The sequence below is a fragment of the Sciurus carolinensis genome, chromosome 2, assembly GCF_902686445.1.
Source record: "Sciurus carolinensis chromosome 2, mSciCar1.2, whole genome shotgun sequence".
Classification (NCBI taxonomy): domain Eukaryota; kingdom Metazoa; phylum Chordata; class Mammalia; order Rodentia; family Sciuridae; genus Sciurus; species Sciurus carolinensis.
The window spans coordinates 163,304,192-163,325,454 of NC_062214.1; the positions used below are offsets into that span (position 1 = coordinate 163,304,192).

General features: G+C 40.8%; 1 protein-coding gene across 4 annotated transcripts in view; it reads left to right on the forward strand.

The window, feature by feature from the left end:
- Positions 1-21,263, forward strand: part of Syne2 (spectrin repeat containing nuclear envelope protein 2) — a 319,905-nt gene that overhangs the window by 56,211 nt on the left and 242,431 nt on the right. The gene's annotated exons all lie outside the window — the stretch shown is intronic.

The window sequence follows — 21,263 nt, forward strand, 5'->3', positions numbered from 1 at the left end:
TTTGGTAGGAGCAATTTCCCTACCAGCTTTCTCTGAGAGTCTATTAAGTCTCAGCCTTACTCTCTTCTGTCCAGAGCAAACTTAAATCTAGAATGTGGATGGATATCTTTAGGTCATCTAAGTGATCTCAGGTTTATAAGTTGCCCAAAATATCTAGCAAATTACTAGAAATGTAGCATGTTTTGAATTATAACGAGGTCATACAATCTGCTTTACAATAGAAGACTGGTATGGGATATTAAGCAAGGAAAATGACATTGCTATGAATTAGCCAGTCTGAGTAGTTTACTTACGTGTGTGTTTAGAGGATCACAGTGCATGATGCATCAGTCCATGGGGGAGAAATGGGAAGTCAGTACCACAGTGTTATCAAGGTGACATCTGGCAGGGTTCGTTCACATTAGCCAGGGACACTCAGGAGATACCCGTGATATCAAGAAATTCCCACACCTATAAAAGGTACTTGTTGATATTAGTACATTTCCCAAAGTTAAGTTCCATATTATTAGTGGATTTTTAAAGCTTTTTTTTAGCTCAAGTGGAGGCAGGAAGGAAGGAAAGAAGTAAGGAAGAAAGGAAAGAAGGAAGGAAGTGAGGGAGGAATCAACTAATCTGTATACATTTCCGAAGGTAACTATGGTTTCATGGTAGGATTGTTAGCTATTTGGGTAAAAAAAACCCAAAAATTGATAGACAATATTATTACCATTATGTTCTACTTAATTGAAGGCTATTGGCAATAATCTTAAAAGCAGTTGTCTTTGTTCACTATGTAAACGGACCTGTAGTTCACATGTGCTTCCTGAACCTTGGAGTAGTTTGAGAATGGAAGTTTTCTGTAATTTGAGAGGTTCAAGATCAACGCTTATAAGAAAGTTTTCCCCCTTTTCATTTAAGAACTTTTTTTCTTTTAGAGGCAGATAGATGTAGTACAATGGTCTACTTAAGTTATCAAGCCTACTTTATTTAAGCAAAACTTCATCTGAGGTGAGGAAATTATGGCTACACCTTGGCTTGGAATAATGCACTCCAGAAAAAAAAATTAAAATGCCTGAATTGAAATGTGGTGATTCATCATTGATATGCTGTGAGAACAGATATCCCATGTGTGCAGGGACTGAAAGGAAGCAGGCCTGAAAATCAGGGTGCTTTGTAAGAAAGCAAGTGACTTCCTTCTTTTTCTTCATCTTTGTATTATCTTGGAGAAAATATTTGTATAAAGGGATTTGGAGGTACTTTTTGTAGATTGATGTTTATGTTCTTTGGTCTAGCAGGAGGAATATTTGGAGTGGTTAGGAAGAAAAAGGAATTGTATTTATGATTTTGATCGCATCGATGTAAAAATTGAATTTTAGTGTGTGGCATTTTGTCTTACTCTGAATGACACTGTAAATAAATTTAAGATACGGAAATCCAGACTATTGAAAGGCATTCATAGTAAGCCCAGGTGCAGTAGTGCACGCCTGTAATCCCAGAGACTTGGGAGGCTGAGGCAGGAAGATCTTGAGTTTAAAAGTCAGCCTCAGCAATTTAGTGAGGCCCTAAGTAACTCAGCAAGACCCTGTCTCTAAATAAAATATAAAAAAGGGTTGGGGAGGTGACTTGGTGGTTAAACACCTCTGGGGTCAATCTCTGGTACCAAAAAAAGAAAAGAAAAAAAAAAAAAGGCATTCATTAAAGAATCTTTAAATCTTTCCATTTGGATTTTTCACTTGACAAAGTAGTGTTTCATTCCCTTTTATCCTATGAAAATAATTACTGCACATTTTGTCAGAAACAACATGTAATTTATTGGCCAAAAAAGGACATAATTTAATAGAAGCAAATTATTTAGTTTTCAAAAATGATATAGGTAATGTCTTAGAAAATTAGCATTGAGCTGAAGAATGTCATCCTGCATTAGACACTGGGTAGGAAAGAGTGTATTCTGTTACCTTTACCACCACACGAGGAGTTACCCTTCATGCAGTCCTGCCAAGAGGCGGGTGAATGGTTAACCATCTGCATGGACCTGCGTACAAACATGTTCAGCCCAGTTATTGTGTCATTTCAAACAATACGCCTATGTTTTATTCAGTGCTGCTGTTATCTAGATGATGTATTGTAAAACAGTGAAAAACCCTCTTGTGTCTTGTGGGTGGGTATCATTGCTTGGTAGAGCTCCATAGTGAAATGTGAATCTCTATAGTTAGGTTATTATCCATTTGAATATATTCATTATTTACGGAGTATCCATCTGAAGGGAGACTTTCATTTTATTTCTTATTTGGAGTAACATTAAAAATTATCTAGCTAGGACAAAATTATCTAACTGGGCATGGTGGCACACACCGGTAATCTTAGTGGTTTGGGAGACTGAGGTAAGAGGATAACAAGTTCAAAGCCAGCCTCAGCAATTTAGCAAGGCCCTAGGCAACTCTGGGAGACCTTGTCTCAAAAATAAAAAGGGTTGGAGATGTGGCTCACTGGTTAAGCTGGGTTCAATCCCCAGTACCAAAAACAAAGAAAAAAGAAAAAAAAATTATACAGATTAAGGATACAGAATTAGTTAGATAGGAGGACTAAATGTCAAGTGACCTATTTTACAGCAAGGTGACTATAGTTAGTGATGATATGTTGTATTCTTGAAAAATGTAAAGAGAGTGGATGTTATGTGCTGTCACCACAAAATGACAAGTGTATGAGGTCTTGCATCTGTTAATTATCTATATTTAACCATTCTATAACGTACATGTACTTCAAAACATCATGTTGTAGTTGGGTGTGGTGGTGTATGACTGTAATTCCAGTGGCTAGTGAACTGAGACAGGAGGATTGCAAATTCAAAGCCAACTTCAGCAAGACCCTGTCTTAAAAAAATATAAGCATAAAAATTTAAATAAATAAATAAAAAGGACTGGGAATGTAGCTCAGTGGTTAAGCATCCCTGGGTTCAATCCCTGGTATCCCTCCCAACCCCCCCCCAAAAAAAATCTGATCATATTGTACATAATAAAAAAAGACAATGTTATCTGTTAATTAAAAATATTCTACTCTCAGAATGAAAAGCATTATCCATATTTAGTAGGTTAGGTTGGAAGCACCATAATGAGCTGTCATGTTTAATTTACATGACTTAGTAAGTGCTGAAGGCCAGCTATGTGCAGGGTGCTGGGTGTTAAGGGGACAAGGGAACTAGATGAAGCACCTTCAAAAGTGTGTAGTCTAAGTTTGCTTTTACAAGTGGATGTCAAGGTGGAAGTGCCTGGGATGCAGATCCAATCACTATATAGGGTCATGTGCCTAATTTTGGTATCCATCGTAAAAATTCAACCAAAGTATTTCTAGAATTGTTGTCTGGGTTATCTTTTCATGTTTCAGTTTTAAGGAGGTAAAGAATAAAAATTAAATTCATATGACATTTTTTGAAAGGTGAATTATGTATTCTAATCATTGTTAAAAGAATGGAGGAAGGAGGGACTGTATAGAGGGAAAAAAGGGGTGGGGGGGAGGAAAAAATAACAATTAATAATAATCAAACACCATTACCCTATGTAAATGTATGATTACACAAGTGGTACGCCTTTGTTTCATGTACAACCAGAGAAACAACATATATCCCATTTGTTTACAATAAAAATAAATTAAAAAAAAATCATAGTTTGGTCAAGGGTTCTCTAGGGTTTGTTGTCTTCTGACTTAGTTCCATGTAATTGCTGCTTTTCCTGGGGTTTCTTCTCATCTTTGGGTATTATTTACTTCAATAATCCTGAATTCCTGCAAGTGCACGTTGTGCCCTGAGTACAATAGTGCCTTATCTTTTATTGCCAATGAAGTTTCTGAATATTTTAGGCCTTCAGTAAACAATTGCATAATGAATAATGAAGTGGCCATTTCAGTGTAAAATACAAAGCTCTATAAAGTATCCTGAATTAAAAGAATCATTCACTGTTCATGAAAATTGGCAGGTTAGGATGGAAACAGTGATTTCTTTAGTCACGAGGCAGTGAGGTGTGTGCCTGTGATGTTTAGTATCATGTTTCTCAGAGAATCTCTGTTCTACCTGTGGCTGTGAATGAATCCCTGTGAAGTCTTAGAAAGAGGAATAGAATTCATTAGAAGTCTTCCAAGTGGAATTTTTACCACTTTGCAACGGAATTTCTGGGTGGAATTTTGATGGAAATGATGAATGAGGGGCAAGAGAAAGACGTGTATTAGCAGTTAATAATTTTGCTTCCCTAATCAGTTCAAACTGCTCACTTATTAAGAGTAAAAGCAAATCATGTCTGGTGTCTGTTTTGGCTGGTTGGATGATTATTACACCCAGAGAAAACAATCAAGTTACAGTTCTTCACTGGCTATCAGTGTTGTACCATAATAACACAAAGCTTCCAGGAAGTTCTGATAATCATAGTAGTTGATATGGTCTTTTGCTGTGTTTTCTTGGAAGGTTATTTGTCTTGGCATTATAAAGCTTTATCATCTTAAAAACATACCAATTAAGTGAAAATAAAATAAGAGCTTTTGTGGTTGTACTATACAGTAATTTTAAGGAAAAAGATATACCTAACTATCTATATTTTTTTCTTTAGATTTTTATGTTCAGTTTTGGCTTCTGGGAACTTTGGTTCTGTTTTTGCCAGGAGTTTGGAGATAAGATTATATTATTCTGGGTCAGTTACATTTTGAAAACTAGGGCACGATAAATCCAGGGTCATTTAGAGTCCTGTTAAAGTGGGTTAACAAAGATCTCATTCATTCCTTATAGAAATAAAAATCCTTTTTAATTAGCCCCATGAGAGAGAGAAGATTTTCTGAGCTTTTGTGTATGCATCTGTGTCGGGCAGGGGTGTAATTATTTAGAGTTTGAAGTAGTGTATCAGAAAAAAAAAGTTTAAAATATCACTTTGAAAATGGGAGATTAAGAAGCTAATGTAGTTTATTAATTTATAAGCATTCAGAGGGTTTAGTGTGTGATCTAACATTCTGAAATTTGGAGGGCATTCTAAGTGTGCCCTTAGGTAACTTTTCTGATCTGATTTTAACATCAGCAATTATAATTTCTCTGAATGACTCTATTTTTCTAAATCATTTGGGGAAATTTCAGTAAAAGATAACTACATTTATTTTTTTTTAACATGTATCAGAGTGGTAGTTTACTATCACCATATATTTTTAGAGTCATTTAAAAGTGGTAGATGAAAGCATATGAATGATTTATGAGAGAAATAAAATATTTTGAAGTTTTTACTGAGTGTATCTTTGAAGGAGAGGTATTTCATTTTATTTTTATGTATTTATTTTCTTGGTTCTGGGGATTAAACCCAGGGGCATTTTACCTCTGAGCTTCATCCCCAGCCTTTTACATTTTTTTTTTTTTTTTTAAATAAAGATCTCACTAAGAAGAGGATCTCACTAAGTTGCTTAGGGCATCAGCCAGTTGCTGAGGCTGGCCTCAAATTTGTGATCCTCTTGTCTCAGCCTTTTGAACTGCTGGGATTACAGGTATGCACCACCATGCCTGGCAAGAGATCAAATTTTAATGAATAATCTCCTGATCATTGGTGGGTCTGTGATGCATGTCGAATTGCTATTGGAAGAAAATGGCAGAAAGAATACCCACTTGCTCTTCTTGCTGCTGGCCTGTGAGGTGAGCAGCTCTCACTGGTTAAACGTTGTTTTTTCTTGCCTTTACTGAACAGGGGCTTACCTACTGCATCAACAGTGTCCTGTTACAAGGTAAAAGGCACCCGGATCAAATGCAGAACAAAACAACCCTTTTAAAATTTGAGAACATTTAAGATCTTTCTGAACATTGGAATTATTAGCCTTTTCTTGAGTTAAGCAGGATTTTTAATAGTGGGTACTAGTACGACCATGTAGTTCTGCTGTCTGCCTAGTCGGTATGTTTTATTGCCAGAACCTTCGGGGGTTCTTTTCTGGGGATATAATTTAGTGATAGAGCACTTGCCTAGTATGCATGAGGCCCTGGGTTCAATCCCCAGTACTGCAACAAAACAACAACAACAACAACAAAACCAAAGAAACAACTTCCTGGGGGTTTTGATGTTTTTGAAACAAAATATTTCAGATCAGTTCACTTTTAGCACTTTATCACATAAAGTGGTTGATTTTTATGAGCACAGGTGAATCTGTTCATTGATTCATTCTTGAAGCAAATATTTCCTGAGACCTACCTACTTCAGGTAGGAAAATACTAAGGTGAACAAACTCCAATAAGCTTCACAAGCCTTGGTGCTTATATTTAAGTTAGAAAAGTTCTATGTATATATTTTTCCAGGAAAATATCAGCATGTGGTAAGTGCTAAGTGGAAGATTTAAGTGGGTTTATGTGGGTTGGGGGATGGCTCAGTGAGAGAGTAGGTGACTTCTTTAGCTGCAGAGGGATAGTTTAGGACTGATGGAATAACAAACACAAGGGGCTGCTGTGCAGAGAGCAGGCTAAGAGCATTCCGGTTTAAGGCAGGGGAATTCCGGTTTAAGCTAGAGGGAAGCTTGGAGAATTCATGCTGCAAAAGCAGCCTAGCGTGGACTGTGGTGGCCTAAGCAGGTATTGAGAAGCAGGCAAGGTGGAGCCAAGCCGCACAGATTTGCCAGCTCTACAGGAGGTATGCACTGGGAAGTCTTTGGAAGGCTTCATTTTTACTTTTATTTGACAAGGTTTTTGCATTGTCACCCAGACTGGTCTTAAAATTCTCAAGCTCAAGAGATCCTCCTGCCTCAGCCTTCCAAGTAGCTGGGTCCATAGGTGCCTGCCACCATGCCTGCCTAGAAGACTTTAATTAGAGGAGTAAGATGATCTGGTTTACATTTGACAAAAGATCACTTTGGCTGCTACATGGAGAGGGGAACATGGGAGAATGAGGAGAACAGGAGAGCCAATTAGGATGCTTTTGTGGGAGTTCAGATGAGGTATTATGGTGGTTTGTACCAGGGTTATAGCAATGGCATCAAAACCATGGACTTAATAGGGTATTTGTGAATATTGGGGATGTGTCGGGTGGGCAAAAGACAAATCAAGGATAATTTCTTTTTTTTTTTTTTTTGCGGTGCTGAGGATTGAACCCAGGGCCTTGTGCTTGCAAGGCAAGCACTCTAACAACTGAGCTATATCCCCAGCCCAAGGACAATTTCTTTTTTGCCTTGAGCAATTGAGAAGATGTTGTAATTTATTGTGATGAACAAGACTGGTAGATGAGTAAGTTTTGGAGAAATCAAGAGTTTATTTCTGCCATGGTAGATGGGAGATGCTTCTTTGATATCCAAATGTTGAAGTCAAGCATACAGTTGGTTGTAAGGGTCCAGAATAAGGGAAAGCTAGAGATTTGGGAGACCATAGCCTGTGGCTGCTCATGTGCATTTACAGCCGTGGACTGACCGGGTGAGATCACCTGTGGCGTGTGTAACAGGTGCAGACCTTTTGGATCTGTTAGTGTTTAGAGGTCTAGCAGAAGAGCAGAAGTCAGCAAAGGACACTGAGAAGAAGTGCCAGGGACGAGGAAGGAGAACTGGGTGGGTGTGATGGCATGGAATCTGTCAGTGCCAGGGTTTCATGAAGGAGGTGTGACCCACCTGTTGAAGCTACAGAGCACCCAATAGGGTAGACATCAGGAGTGCTCCTTGGGCTCGTTGGGCTTCTTGGTGACTCTGATGAAGTTAGCCACCTTTGTAAGTGGTAGGGATAGAAGCCTGACTGGAGGTGGCCTTGGAAAGAATGGATGAGGAAGCAGAGGTAGTAACCTAATCAACACTTTTTTAAACAATTTTTCTGCAAAGGAGAACTGAAATATCAGGCCCAAGATGAAGAGATGTGCAGGATTTTTTAAAATAAGAGATACCCATTCCTTTACTGGTCATACTTTTTGTAAGCATAGGTTAATTTATTCTTAGAGTCCTATTTCTCTCTCTCTCTCTCTCTCTCTCTCATTCATTGTTATATATATATATATATATATATATATATATATATATATAAATTTATATATGTATATATATGTATGTATGTATATGTATGTATGTATATGCATATTAAATTTTGTAGATGTTGCTAGACCTTTATTTTATTCATTTATTTATATGTGGTGCTGAGAATTGAACCCAGTGCCTCACACATGCTAGGCTCTACCACTGAGCCACAACTCCAGCCCCTCAACAAATATTTTTGAACACCTCTTGTATATTAGGCACTGTGCTGAGCACACAGGGTGGTGCATAGCACACACTCTTCTAGAATTCATCTTCTGGTTATTGGGATTCACACAGGTACACAAACTCATACAGTATAATGTGGTATGTGCTCCAGGAGAGGGAGACTTGGTACTGTGGAATTACAGAGCAGGGGTGCTGAACCCAGTCTTGAGAGTGCCGAATGGCTGGCCAGAGGAAGTGATTGGTTCCTAAGCTGTCACCTAAATGATGTTAGCAGATGTGTGGGGTGATGGCTTGTGAAAGGCCAGGAGGTGAGATTGAACGTGGCATATTCCAGGAGAGGGATGTTCAGTGGGACTGAGGACCAGAGTGTGAGGGAGAAGGTGAAGAGATGAGGCTCTGAAGGATTCTAAAGGGACTTGAAATATACAGGGGTTTCCACCTTTTTCTAAGACCAAGGAGGAGCAGTTGAATGATTTTGAGTAAAGACATACTCAGAACTGGTTCTGGAAATCCCTCAGGCTGGAGGGATTGGGGTGTTGTCTTTATGGGAGTGTGAAGGTCGAAAGTCCTTCATGGGGTCCAGCCAAGAGAAAATGATGTCCTGATCTGGAGGTGACATTGGACATGGAGAGAAAATGTATTCAAGAGGTAACTTTTGGGTTGAATACGGAGGAGTCAGGGAGAGGGAAGTGTTAAAGATGCTTCGAGTTCATTCTTGGACAAACGAATGGATGATGGAAACATTTACTGGAAAAAGTGTAGGTGAAGAACTTCGGTGGGGGAGGAAGTTAGTGAGTGATGAAGACAGGTCCCGGAATGCTGAGTGTGAGGCGTCTATGGAATAAGTAAGTGGAGATACGATCTAATGAAGCTCAGGCCAGATAGACACTGGACTGAAGGTAAAGGTTTGAAGGTCATTAGTAAATGAGTGGTAATTTATTCCATTGGCGTAGATGGGAATATCTCCAAAAAGAGAAGAAAAATCAAGGAAGAAGGTTAGAGACAGGAAAAGTAAAACAAGCCCATGGCAGAGCCTGAGAAGGGTGTTCAGAGAAGTGGGGAAAAATCAGGCGAGTGAGGCATAACAGACTCCAAAGATGACGAGTATTTCAAGGAGAAGGTAGGAGACCCGGGCGGAGGTTTTAAGATCTCCAGGAAGTTCTGAGATGACCCATTGGGTTCAGCAATGGGGGTGTTGTATGCAGCCTGCCTGAGAATTCAGTGGAGTGACAGGGCAGCCCAGCTTGTAGCAATTTGAGAAGTGAGTGGTAGGTAAGGAAGGGAAGACCAACAGTGTAGACAATGCCCTATGGAAGTTTCGGGATTGAAGGAGAGAGAAAGAGGGTGGTAGCTGGATTGGCCACGGATTTTGAATTATAATGTAAAGAACATGACTTTTTGAATCAGACACACCTGGATTTGAAGTTCCTCTGCCTGAGATATGCGATCCAGAGCACATTAGCTGAGATGTAGCAGGCTTTCAATAAATGTTTTAATGAAAGGGTGAATAGAAATCCTTCATCTCCTGGGAGCAACAGATTTCTCACCTATAAAATGCCCCCTTGAGCCCTTATTGGCAGGCTTTTGTGAAATGTCATGGCTGCTTACTCTGGGTTCTCACTTCTTCCTGGCCATGTCTTGCTTCAGCAAGCCTGAGCTTGAGTTGTGAGTGTAAACTCGGAGCTATTGAGCTAAGGTATCTCAGTGTACCTCTCTTATGCTGTACAGGTATCCTAAGACACTCCTCTGACATCTGAGATGGCCTGATCAGTGTCTGTCCTTCATCACCTGCAGGTTCCATGCAAGCAGGGGCCATGTCTGACTTTGCCTCTTATTTTGCCTGGAGCGCCACCCCTCCCCCGCCCCCCACCCCCGCAGTGCTTTTTGAGCTGCTTGAAAGTATTCAGCCTTACATATCTTGATTTTTCACAAGAAAAGCATTCACAATTTTATGTGGCAGAAAAGAGGAGGCAAAGAGTAACACATATGTGCTAAAAGAAAGGTAGTCATTTCTTGATTTATTCATTTCTCAACTATTTATTGAGCAACTCAGGTGAGTCAGAAGAGGGTGAGGAGGAGGAGAGACAGCGCCCAGATTCTAGCCATTTCATCAGTATTCCGGGCCCATTTTTCTGGGCTGGAAATATAAGATTTGCTTACTCAGAGGGCCAGGAGCTATGTTCCAGTGAGGACGGAAACAAAAGCCTTAGTGTAAAAATCTCAGGTGTTTACACAAGGGTGCGGCCTGGCCCTGTGGCTGAATTACACATGCTGAGACTCCGAGGAGAAATCAGTTTGTATGTCATATATTTTCCTAATGAACTAAGTGCTTAAATCTCTGCATTGACTGGGGAGAAATGGCAACTAACTCCTGCTCCTTCCTCCCCCAGCCATTGAACCACTCACCCAATAAATATTTTCTGAGCTCAGAGAGCGTGGAAAGCACTGTGGGAGGTGCTCCAGGCAAAACAAGAAGCCAGTCAGACCTGGCTCCCCTGGAGCCTGCAGCTGATGAGGAGACAGATTCCCATCAGACAATCTCAGATATTAGCTCAGTTTTGGGGGAACAGCTTTATTAAGATATAATCGAGATAAAATGCATGAGCTGGAGATGTAGCTCCGGAGGAGCTGGAGGAACACTTGCCTAGCATGGGTGAGGCCCTGGGTTGGATCCCCAGTATGGCACACACACAATTTTCACATGCCATAAAATTTAATTCACAATTGAAGCATCTAATTTAAGAGTTTTTAGTATATTCACAGAGTTGTGCAACTATCACCGCATTTGATTTTAGACCACTTTTCACCTCCCCAAAAAAATGCCATGACCTTTAGCTATCCACCAGCTAAAGGTCCCTTTCTACCACCAGCCCTCAACAGCCACTAATCTACTTTGCATCTCTATAGGTTTCCCTGTTCTGGACATTTTATATAAATGGAATCATGTAATATATGGAATTTTGTGACTGATTTCTTTTAGTTAGCCGAATGATTTCAAGATTTATCCATCTTATAACTAATATTTATTTGTGAAGATTAAGTATAGTCTATGCCAGGAATTGTCAGACTTTTTTTCCTGTAAAGGCCAGATAGTAAATATTTGTATTGAGTTCCACATGGTCTCTGTCTTAACTTCTGTGCCATTGTAGCTGAACAGAGCCGCAGGCAACAGTTAAACAAATAGTGTGTCTGTGTTCCAATAAAACTTTATTTACAGAAACAGGCAGCAGGTCAAATTTGACTTGTGGACTGGAGTTTGCTGACCTCAGATCTAAGTCAGTAGAGCAACTAATCCTTCTAACAACTCCATGAAGTAGGTATTATTGTCCCCATTTTACAGATAAGAAGACTGAGGCGCACAGTCAATAAGTGGCAGACATGGGATCCAACAAAGGTAGTCTGTCTCTAGAGCCAGTGTTTTTTAACCTTGTTAATGGTCATAAATTGAGATCAGTGCTAAATAGTGGTGAGGGAGGACCAGATCCTCCCTTGACTCTATGAAAGCAAATAAAAACTTGGGTTGCTGCTTTAGGTTTCCTTCAGGATGCTGTGATTGAGCTGAGTATGACAGAAGTTAACTAGGTGCAGAGAGGAGGGTTTGTAGAGACCCTGACAGAGGCTAGAACAACTGGAGCTCAGCATGTGGGGTACATAGTACATGGGAAGTCCTGAGGTCAGAGAGGTATCCTGGGGTGGGACCACACAGGATACCTTGTGGGCCCTGTTCAGGATTTTGCTGCTGATCCTAAGCATAGAGAGAAATCATCCAAGGGTGAAAAGAGAGACTGGTCAGGTTTACTGGCTGAAGTGGAGAACAGATTGAAAGGACGCAGGGAGACCTGACCAAGTTGATGGTAGTTTCAACAGGAGGGAGAGGAGGGAAGCCAGTGGATTCCAGGTGTGTGGAGGCAGAGTCGGCAGATTTGAGGATGAGGAGGGATGGGAGGTGGCAAGGATGGTGGTGTGAAACCCTGAGCCGGTTTGAGGACAGGCAGGGAGGAGGGGAGTCTGACTCAGTCCTGGGGTTGCTGAGCCTGGCAGGTAAATGCTGCTTTTCCCCCTGGAGTCTTAGGCTCTGCAGGGGGAACTGTGTGAAGCGGAACTTTGAGGTTGAGAGGTGGTTGCACCTGTGCTTTGGATCCTGCTAGCCAGGAGTTATTTCCTAAACTCACTCTACTGGTTCCACAGGGGCAGTCTCAGTCTTGAGACTGTTTCTCTTCCTTTCTTGCTTGTTTGTTTATTTTTGGGTATTATCTTTGTTTCCTTCTCCCTTCTCCATGAGTTAACATTCTCCCCTTTTGTAGTTACGTAACAGGCTTTTTCTGGTTTATCCTTCAGATATTTTGGGTTTTTCTTGTTTCGATTGTGTGTGCCTGTTTTTATTTCCCTAATTTGTTTCTTTGTTTCTGTTTGTTATCATCTCCATGAGAAACAATAGAACAGGCAGCTTTTTTTTTTTTTAAAGTTACTTTATTATTGGATAACAACTTGATTAAGATTCTCTGGGATGGCTGTTAGAACACATGGCTAAAATGTGTTGTGATATTGTCCAAACTTGTCTTTCATCCTTACCAGGCCTGTCCTAGGTAACAGCGAGTTGGCAGTCTTGTTTTGGGGAATGGCAACTGGGTCTCATTAGGCCAGGCCTGTGACATCGTAAGAAATACATATTTGGCCTCTGCTTGATTCTTGGTACGGAGCTCCTGAAACCCTTGTCATTTCCTGAGGGATAGGGGTACCAGGAGCATCTTTTGTTCTAATATTTGGTCTTTGACTCCAGTTCCTGACACAGAGCTCCCAGAGCCCTTGGAATTTCCTGGGTAATAGGAGCATCTTTTGCTTTAATGAGGTTACTTTTGATGGGCTCAGAATGGGGGCTGGTTACCAGAAAGACTAAGCCATGACTAGAAAGTTGGAAATTTCAATTACCTCATCCCATTTTAATGGAATGAATAGGAGCTGGATAGTGAATTAATAATTGATAATGACTATGTGATGAGGCATCCATAAAAAATCCCTGAAGTATGGGGTTTAGAGACCTTCTTGGTTAGTGAATGCATTCACATACTGGGAGGGCAGACACCCCAACTTCACAGGACAGAAACCACTGTGCTCTGGACCCTTCCAGACCCTGCCCTATGTCCCTCTTCATCTGACTGTTCATCTGTTTTTTAAAAAATTGTATCCTTAACTCAGGTAAATGTTAAGTGTTCACATGTATTCTGTGATCCATCTTAGCAAATATTTGAACCAAAGGAGAGGGGTCTTGGGAATCCCTGGTTTGTAACCAAGTCAGATAAAAGGGGACCCACTATCTGTGATTAGCATTTGAAGTAAGGAACAGTCTTGTGGGACTGAGCCCTTGATCTGTGGCCTCTGTACTAACTCCAGGTATTAATGTTATAATTGACTTGTAGGTGATCATAGAGTTGGAGAAGTGCTTAGTGTGAGGGAAAACCCTATACATCTGGTATCATATGGGAAACATGAAGAGTATTAACAGAGTGTTTTTCTTCAGCAATGCTTCCCTCCCCCATATCTCCCCCAGGTACTGGGACTGAACCTAGGGGTGCTTTATCACTGATCTACACCCTCAGCCCTTTTATTTTTATTTTGAGACAGGGTCCCACTAAGTCGTTGAGCTGATGTGATCCTCCTGCCTCCCCCTCCCCAAGTTGCTGGGATTACAAGCGTGTACCACCAAGACTGGCTAGCAGATACCTTTTTACTTTAGAATACCTAAATTTCTGCTTTTTGAATTATCAGCTTAAAAAATAAAAGTATGTTGTATATATTCATTTGATGTATATATGTGCAAATGTTCATTCATTCAACAAATATTGATGGAATGCCGCCTTCTTTGTGAGGTACTATTATTCCAACTCAGGGATCCAGAGACGAACAAAAAACGATCCCTCACCTTTTAGAATTTACGTTCTTTATGTGTTCATCTAGAGGATGCTGAAGAACTGTTAACCAGTGTTATTACTGAGGAATAAATGGGGGATTATTGGAAGGTTAAGAATAACTTTTGGGGTTGGAGTTGTGGCTCAGTGGTAGAGCACTTGCCTGGTATATGTGAAGCCCTGGGTTTGATCCTCAGCACCACATATAAAATAAATAAATAAAATAAAAGATCCATTGACAACTAAAAAATATTTTTAAAAAAGAATAACTTTTAATTTCTACATTTTATATCCCTATGTATTGTTTGAAAAAATTTTATGATTATTATAATTTGAAATAACAATAATACAGATTGAGTATCCCCTATCCAAAGTGCTTAGAACTGGAACTATTACAGGTTTAGATTTGTTGTTAAATTTTGAAATATTTACATTATATATATAATGAAGTCTCTTGGGAATGGAACCTAAGTCTAAATGTGAAATTTTATTTATGTTTCAAATAAACTGTATACACATAGCCTGAAGATAAGTTTATACAGTATAGTTAATAATTCTGTGCATGAAACAAAATTTCATGTATGGAATTTTTCACTTTTGGAATCCTGTCAGCACCAAAAGTTTCAGATTTTGAAGCATTTTGGATTTGCACATTAGTGCTTCACAACCTGTAATGAGAAAAGACTTAATGAAGTGTTGCCAGAGGTTAAAGCCAGAAGAAATTATATCTGCTTTACTTTAGGAAAGGGGACTTTTAACAGGATATATCTTGTTTTAACAAATGCCTATCAAATGCCTCATGAACAACACATCGTTCCAAGTGCTGAAGCTGCTGAGTGCAGAGGGAGATGGGAAGATGGACCATTCCAGAAGGCACACAACATGGCAGTGCAGAAAAGGGGGACACTTAATTGGGGAATTGTCGATACTTGAGTTTGGCTAGAGAAATAGGATATTCTTAGAGAATTTCTGAGAGACAAAGTGTCAGGGAAAAGTAGATTGGAGCCAAATTACTATTAACTGAGAATATTTGGCTAAGAATTTATAATTTATTCATTAAGGAATTAGGGAATGGTCAAAGGATTTTTAACAAGAGTGAAGGGTCAGTGTAATGAATCTGGGGCTGTATGCAGTGAACCTGTTGTCACAGGTCAGTCACCTGATACTAGAGAAGTGAAGTTCCCGGATAGGGAGGGGTCGCACAGCTTCCAAGGTGACCTGATGCGGTGAGGAAGACTGGGAGATGGCACATTTCAATCCCATGTAAGTGAAAAGAGAAGACTGTGGTTCTTTACTTTGGAAACTGCTTTTGAACCTTACCATGAGGGCAGGCTCAGGAAGCCAACATTGTGGATGAACTTCTGTGAAACCTCAGGACCTTGCTGAGACTTCACAGCCATGGTGGTTTTTCTTTTTCTTTCTTTCTTTTTTTTTTTTTTTGGTGGGGGGGTGCTGGGGATCGAACCCAGGGCCTTGTGCTTACAACGCAAGCACTCTACCGACTGAGCTATCTCCCCAGCACCCCCATGGTGGTTTTATAATGAGCTTTATAATGGATTTAAAATTCACACCCTTAAGTTTAAATCAGTTTCTCTCCCTTCCAGCTAGGGATATGAGTTGCCAACTCACAGAGACAGATTGAGTAAGAACAAACTCAGGGAATGAATGTATTTTTCTGGTAATGATACCTAGAGAAAGATCTTTGCCTCGTTTCTCAAATTCAGTCAAATATTGCTTAAGAATGATGATCAAGGATAATTATATAAACCAGAATGAAGTTCACTCTCTGCATTTTCCTACATTTTATATATATACACATATGAATAAACATATGTGTTTCTTATTCACCTCAAAAAATTGGGATAGAGAATTTCTCATTTTTCATTTCTTAACATTTTTATAAAAATTCATCATTTGTTCTATTATTCTCTTTATTTCTTGCTTTCCCCCCCTAACACCTGCTGATTAAAAGGTACTATTCTGTCCATGTCATTCTAAGAAGAGTTTTATTAAGTTGCTTTCAGCACGTGTCTCTCAATTATTTTTACCCCAATGGCTCAGTCTTCAAAAGAACAAAAGGTTACTTGTCCTATCGTTGGGTGAACTATTTGGCTCTGTTCCTGTTGAATTAATTCTGCTATTCAAGGATAAGGCAGTGTGAAAACGTGAGAAAAGTGTGTCAAAGGATAAATGACATGGCACATAGAAAACCCTTTAATTGAACTGCTACAAAGGTGTCTAATTGCACCAGGGACACCTTCATTTGCTGTTAAGCAAAAGGTTTTTGTTCCATTTAAAGGGTTCTTATTTCCAAGATGAAGAGGTGTTCTCTAAGTTTGGACAATGAATAGAAAGACAGGAAGAAGTCTTTCCACACCCTTCTCTGAAGGGCACCTTTGTGACCTGTTCCTTTGCCAACTGGAGAGTACCTGTGGGGATTTGTCAGCTGCTCTTCCTGTTACCTTTTCCCTTGTTTCTATTGGAATTTAATCGCATTAGGTCAGGGATGACTTTAGATTTTCTTTAGAAATTTCTGATTATTTAAAAATTCAGGTTTACACTTCTGTCTGGGGTTACTCCTCAGTGCAACCTCAGAGATTAGGTTAGATGCTCCAGTTTCAGCAATCTAATTAGACCCCTGACTTTACTGCCCTCCCTTCCTTCCTTCCTTCCTTCATTTCTTCCTTCCTTCCTTCCTTCCTCCCTCCCTCCCTTCCTCTCTTCCCCCCCCCCACTTTCTTTTTTTTTGATTGAACATGGAGGTGCTTAACCCCTGAGCTATATCACCAACCCTTTTTTTATTTTGAAGCAGGGTTTTGCTAAGTTGCTTAGGGCCTTGCTAAGTTGCTGATGTTGAACTTATGCTCCTCCTGCCTCAGCTTCCCGAGTAGCTGGGATTATAGATGTGCACCACCATGCCTGTCTACTGCCTGTTTTCTTAGTCTGGGAAACTGCATGGTCCCTAGTTTGTTCAGTATCAAGAGGCCCTTTATCCATTATTTCATGGACATGAAATGATCACTTATCCTATTGGAGAACAGTGCGACCCGACTCAGATTTCCAGTAGATGAACATGGAACACTAAACTTGCTAAGGTGCCTGATGCTCTTTCTGCACCTAGTTTTGTGCTACATTTTGCTGTCTCCCCTGCCTTCCCTGCCCTAAAGCCGGTGCAGACTCTGTCTCCTGGACCCGGTTAGTTTTTTTTTTCCCCCCACATTTGATTTTAGACAGAAAAATCTCCCTCAGTTCCTTAAGGATAAGAAAAAAGAGTCACTTTTGTTTTCTTTAATTGTTGTTTATTTGTTTTTATTTTGAACTTCTGCTTTATTGATGGGAATGGCTAGGTCCCTCTCTACTTTTTAATGTACATTGTATGCCTGTAACTTGATCCTGGAATCAAAACTTGTTCTCTAGTTTTTTTTTTTTTTTTTTCCTGTTGAGAAGCAAAATTAGCCTTCAGAGAATATTTTGTTAAGTGTCACTACATGTCTAAAAGTTATTACCTTAGCACCCGCTGAAACTAGGGCAGCCATATTACAGAATTCCAGAAGCCTTTGTAACATTTTGAATTATAAGGCAAATTTATGGTTCTTTGTAATTCTTTTGTCATGTGGGATTAATATAAAATAGCAATAATTCTTCAAAGCTCAGTGTGTCCACTTGTTTTGTGTCAGCGTTCAGTTCAGTTTAGGTCACCGTTATGAGCATGCTGTACTATAACTAACAAACTGGTAATGCATGAGAAGGGAAAGGGACTTAAAAAGGGAAAAAATTACACCGAGGCTAAGCACATCTTTAACCAGTCACAGTGCTTACTGAACAACGGTCACACCCTGCATTCCCATTTGCTCAGCTAGCCCTTGTCTCTGTTTCTCAATCAGAACTCTCGTCAAATTAAACATTTTTTGAAAACTTGAATTCGATGTCATGCTCCAACTCATGCGACCGGTGACATACCAACAACTTCAGTCCATTGTGGTTGCATTATATAGAGATTCATAAGGGAGGAGGGGAAGAGTAAAATAAAAACAGTGCTTTGGAAAGTAGAGCAGACAACAGAAAGAAATGAAAACTCACAAAGGTCAAGTATAGTAGACAAAGAACAATAATAGTGATACTTCTAACATTATCATATTGTTATTTCAGTATATATTTGTTTGGTGCCTGTAGTGGGCCAGGCTCTCCTGGGTCCTGGAGACATGTCACAGATGAAAAGTCTGACTGAACGGTGCTGACATTCCATTGGGAGAAGAGTGAGGTGTTAAATAATAAATATAGCATATAAATAACTTACATAGAATGCTAAAAGGTGATCAGTGCAGTAGTAAAAATAGAACAGGATGAGAGGGAATAGGAGTTGGGGTGTCCCAGTTTTATATAGGCTGGGTCGGGTAGGCATTATGGAGGGGGTGTCATCTAAACCAGAGATTTGTTGGAGAGAGGAGAGAGTTGTTTTTGTGGAAATCTGTGATGGAAGCCTTTCTGGAAGAGGACAGCTAGTACAGAATGGGTCTGGAGAGACTGAGGAAAGTAGGAAGCTGGGTGATGGAGTGGGAAGGAGCGGGGCTGGATGGTGTTGGGCAGTGAGGCGAGCAGCCCCCGTGGGACCTGAGCTGAGGACTTCCTCCTCGGAGCTCACATTTGAACAGGATCACTGTTTGCTCTGTAAAGAACAGTACTTCCGGAGCAAGGCTGGGGTAGCAGTAATTCCAGTGGCGGTAATGGTGCCCTGGTTCTTGGTAGTGGTAATGGAGATAATGAGAAGTGGTCACATCCTGAGTATATTTGCAATATGGACCTGTGAAAGTTTCCAAAGGTGTTAGCTGTGAATTGTGAGAGAAAGAGAGGAGACACCCAGTGATGTAGGAGAATTGAGAGGGCGGGTCCTTGAAGCAGGAGAGAGAGGTCCTCTGACTTGGGTGCTGATGATGGGTCTGAGGATGAAGACAGTCAGCCATTGGTTTTAGTGAGAAGAGGTCATTTTTAACCTTGATTCATGGAGACCTGGATGAGAGGGCAGTGTCAGTGGAACGAGGAGGGCCTGATGGACGCGGGATCTGTTAAGAGAATGAGGAGAAGATGTGAACAGTGAACATCAATTGTTTTTGAGGATTTTTGCCACAGAGGGGAGATGACAAATAAAACAACAGATGATGGAGAACTGGGGTCAAGGTTGGTTTTTGGTTTTAGGTGGGTGGATTCTGATAGGAATGGTCCAAGATAGGGGAAACAGGATGATGCAGAAAAGAAAGGAATAAAATATCCTTGAGTAGGTAAAGGGATAGGATCTAGCATGTGAGGTAAGGGACTGCCTTCAGCCATGAGTGAGAGGAGTTCATCTGTGCTCATGGGTGGGTGGTAGGCCACTTTGGTAGGTTCTTAGATGAGGGGTGGGATGATGGCTAAGCAGGTTCTTGGCTGACAGGAAGGATGGGGGCAGATACTAAATGTTTGAGGAAGAAGGAGAAGTTGTGAAATTGCCATTTGGGGATGGGAGGGGACAGGATAAGGTGACCCCTGGACAGCATTGAGGCGGTCAGCACTCTGGGGGGCTTCTTCAGCCACATTCAGCAGCATGCCTGGAGGATGAAGTGCCAAGCAAATACCAGATCAGTCAGGTGCGAAGGCATGTTGGTAATAATTGAGCATGGAATTTAAAATGGAGAAGATGGAAGGAAGGCAACAAGAGACAGTGAAAAGCTGGAAGAACCAGTGACTTGGAATTGCCAGTGGGCTTAAAGGATTGTTGGAATTGGGCCACTAGAAGGAGTGAACCAGTAGACAGGGAGTGATGTTAACGGCAGGTGCACCCAACTGAGATTATGGAGGAGTTGCAGTTACTAGTAAAGAAAAGATTTGTGTGTGACCATGACAGTGAGGGAGGCAGAGCAGAAGACGCATTTATTAGAGAAGAGAAATTCAAGAAATAGGCAGTCCAGGAGGTTGGGACTTCTATCACTGTGAGTACTGAAATCGCCAACCATTAGACAGGAGCGGTACTGGAGAGTGACAGTAGGGAAGAACTAAAATCGTGCAGAAGTGATGGGAAATGACAGGTATTGGTAGATGGTTTTCACAGGGAGGATGGTCTGTTGACATGAGATTCAAGCTAGACATTTCGGGAACGAAGTGAGTGGGGAATAGTCTGGAGGTAGCAGTGAGGAGCAAGGACCAGTGGTCCTAGCGCCATCAGAGAATGTGGGAGGGCTACAGGGCACGTTCTTGGAGGAGAGCTGGGTTTCAGCAGGAGCAGGAAGGTGAAGCCTCAACAGGAGAGGGTATTAGGCATGAAGGGGACATGGGTGGGCGTGTTGACTGATGTAAGCAGCGATAAAGGGTGATGTGAGGTGAACTCAGGATTGATGGTAATGACAAGGCTGTGCACTTTGGGTGACTCTGGATTCATGCCTGTGCCTGTCCATCAAGATGGAGGACTGGGGTAAGAAGCCCAGTTCTTGTGTGCACTGCTTACCTGGCTCCTGTTTACCTGGCTCATCTGTGCTGTGTGCCAGAGCCTCAAGCATGTGCTTAGGTGGATCGTTCAGTTCTCATGATGGTGAGTGCTTGTCACTCCCCTAGATGAGGTCTCAAGGTCTCACAGATACAGGATTCAGACCCCGGTCTCTGACTAATTACAGCTCAGTTACAGTGAATTCAGCCATGGTGCATTCTCTAGGACAGGTTTTCATGACAGATGTCAAGGCTAAACTTCTATGACCCTGTGAACCTTTTAAAACATCTTCAGGGCCTGGGGGTGTAGCTTAGTGGAAGAGGGCTTGCCTAGCATTTGCAGGGCCCTGGGTTTGAGACCCAGTACCCCAAAACCAAACCAAACCAAACCAAACCGAACCAAACTGAACTGAACTGAACTGAACCAAACCAAACCAAACCAAACCAATCTTCACATGTTCCAGGTTTACATTTACTGCCTTGACTTAGACTGTAAGTCATTTTGGGTTGGGGACTTAAAAGAACAGTACTATCAAGCCTGCCTGTGAACTTAATTCTTTTGTTAGTAAAAAGTATTAAAAACCATTGTCCCTTGGCAGTTAACCTGTGTTTTTTTTTCCTCCAATCTCATATCAACGTGCTATTTGTAAAACACCATTTGGATGAGTGTCTGAAATTTAGACCAAGTACCAGAAAGTTGGTAAGCTTGTGCTGTGTACCCAGGTGACAGACCTTAGAAGCTTTGCTATGGTC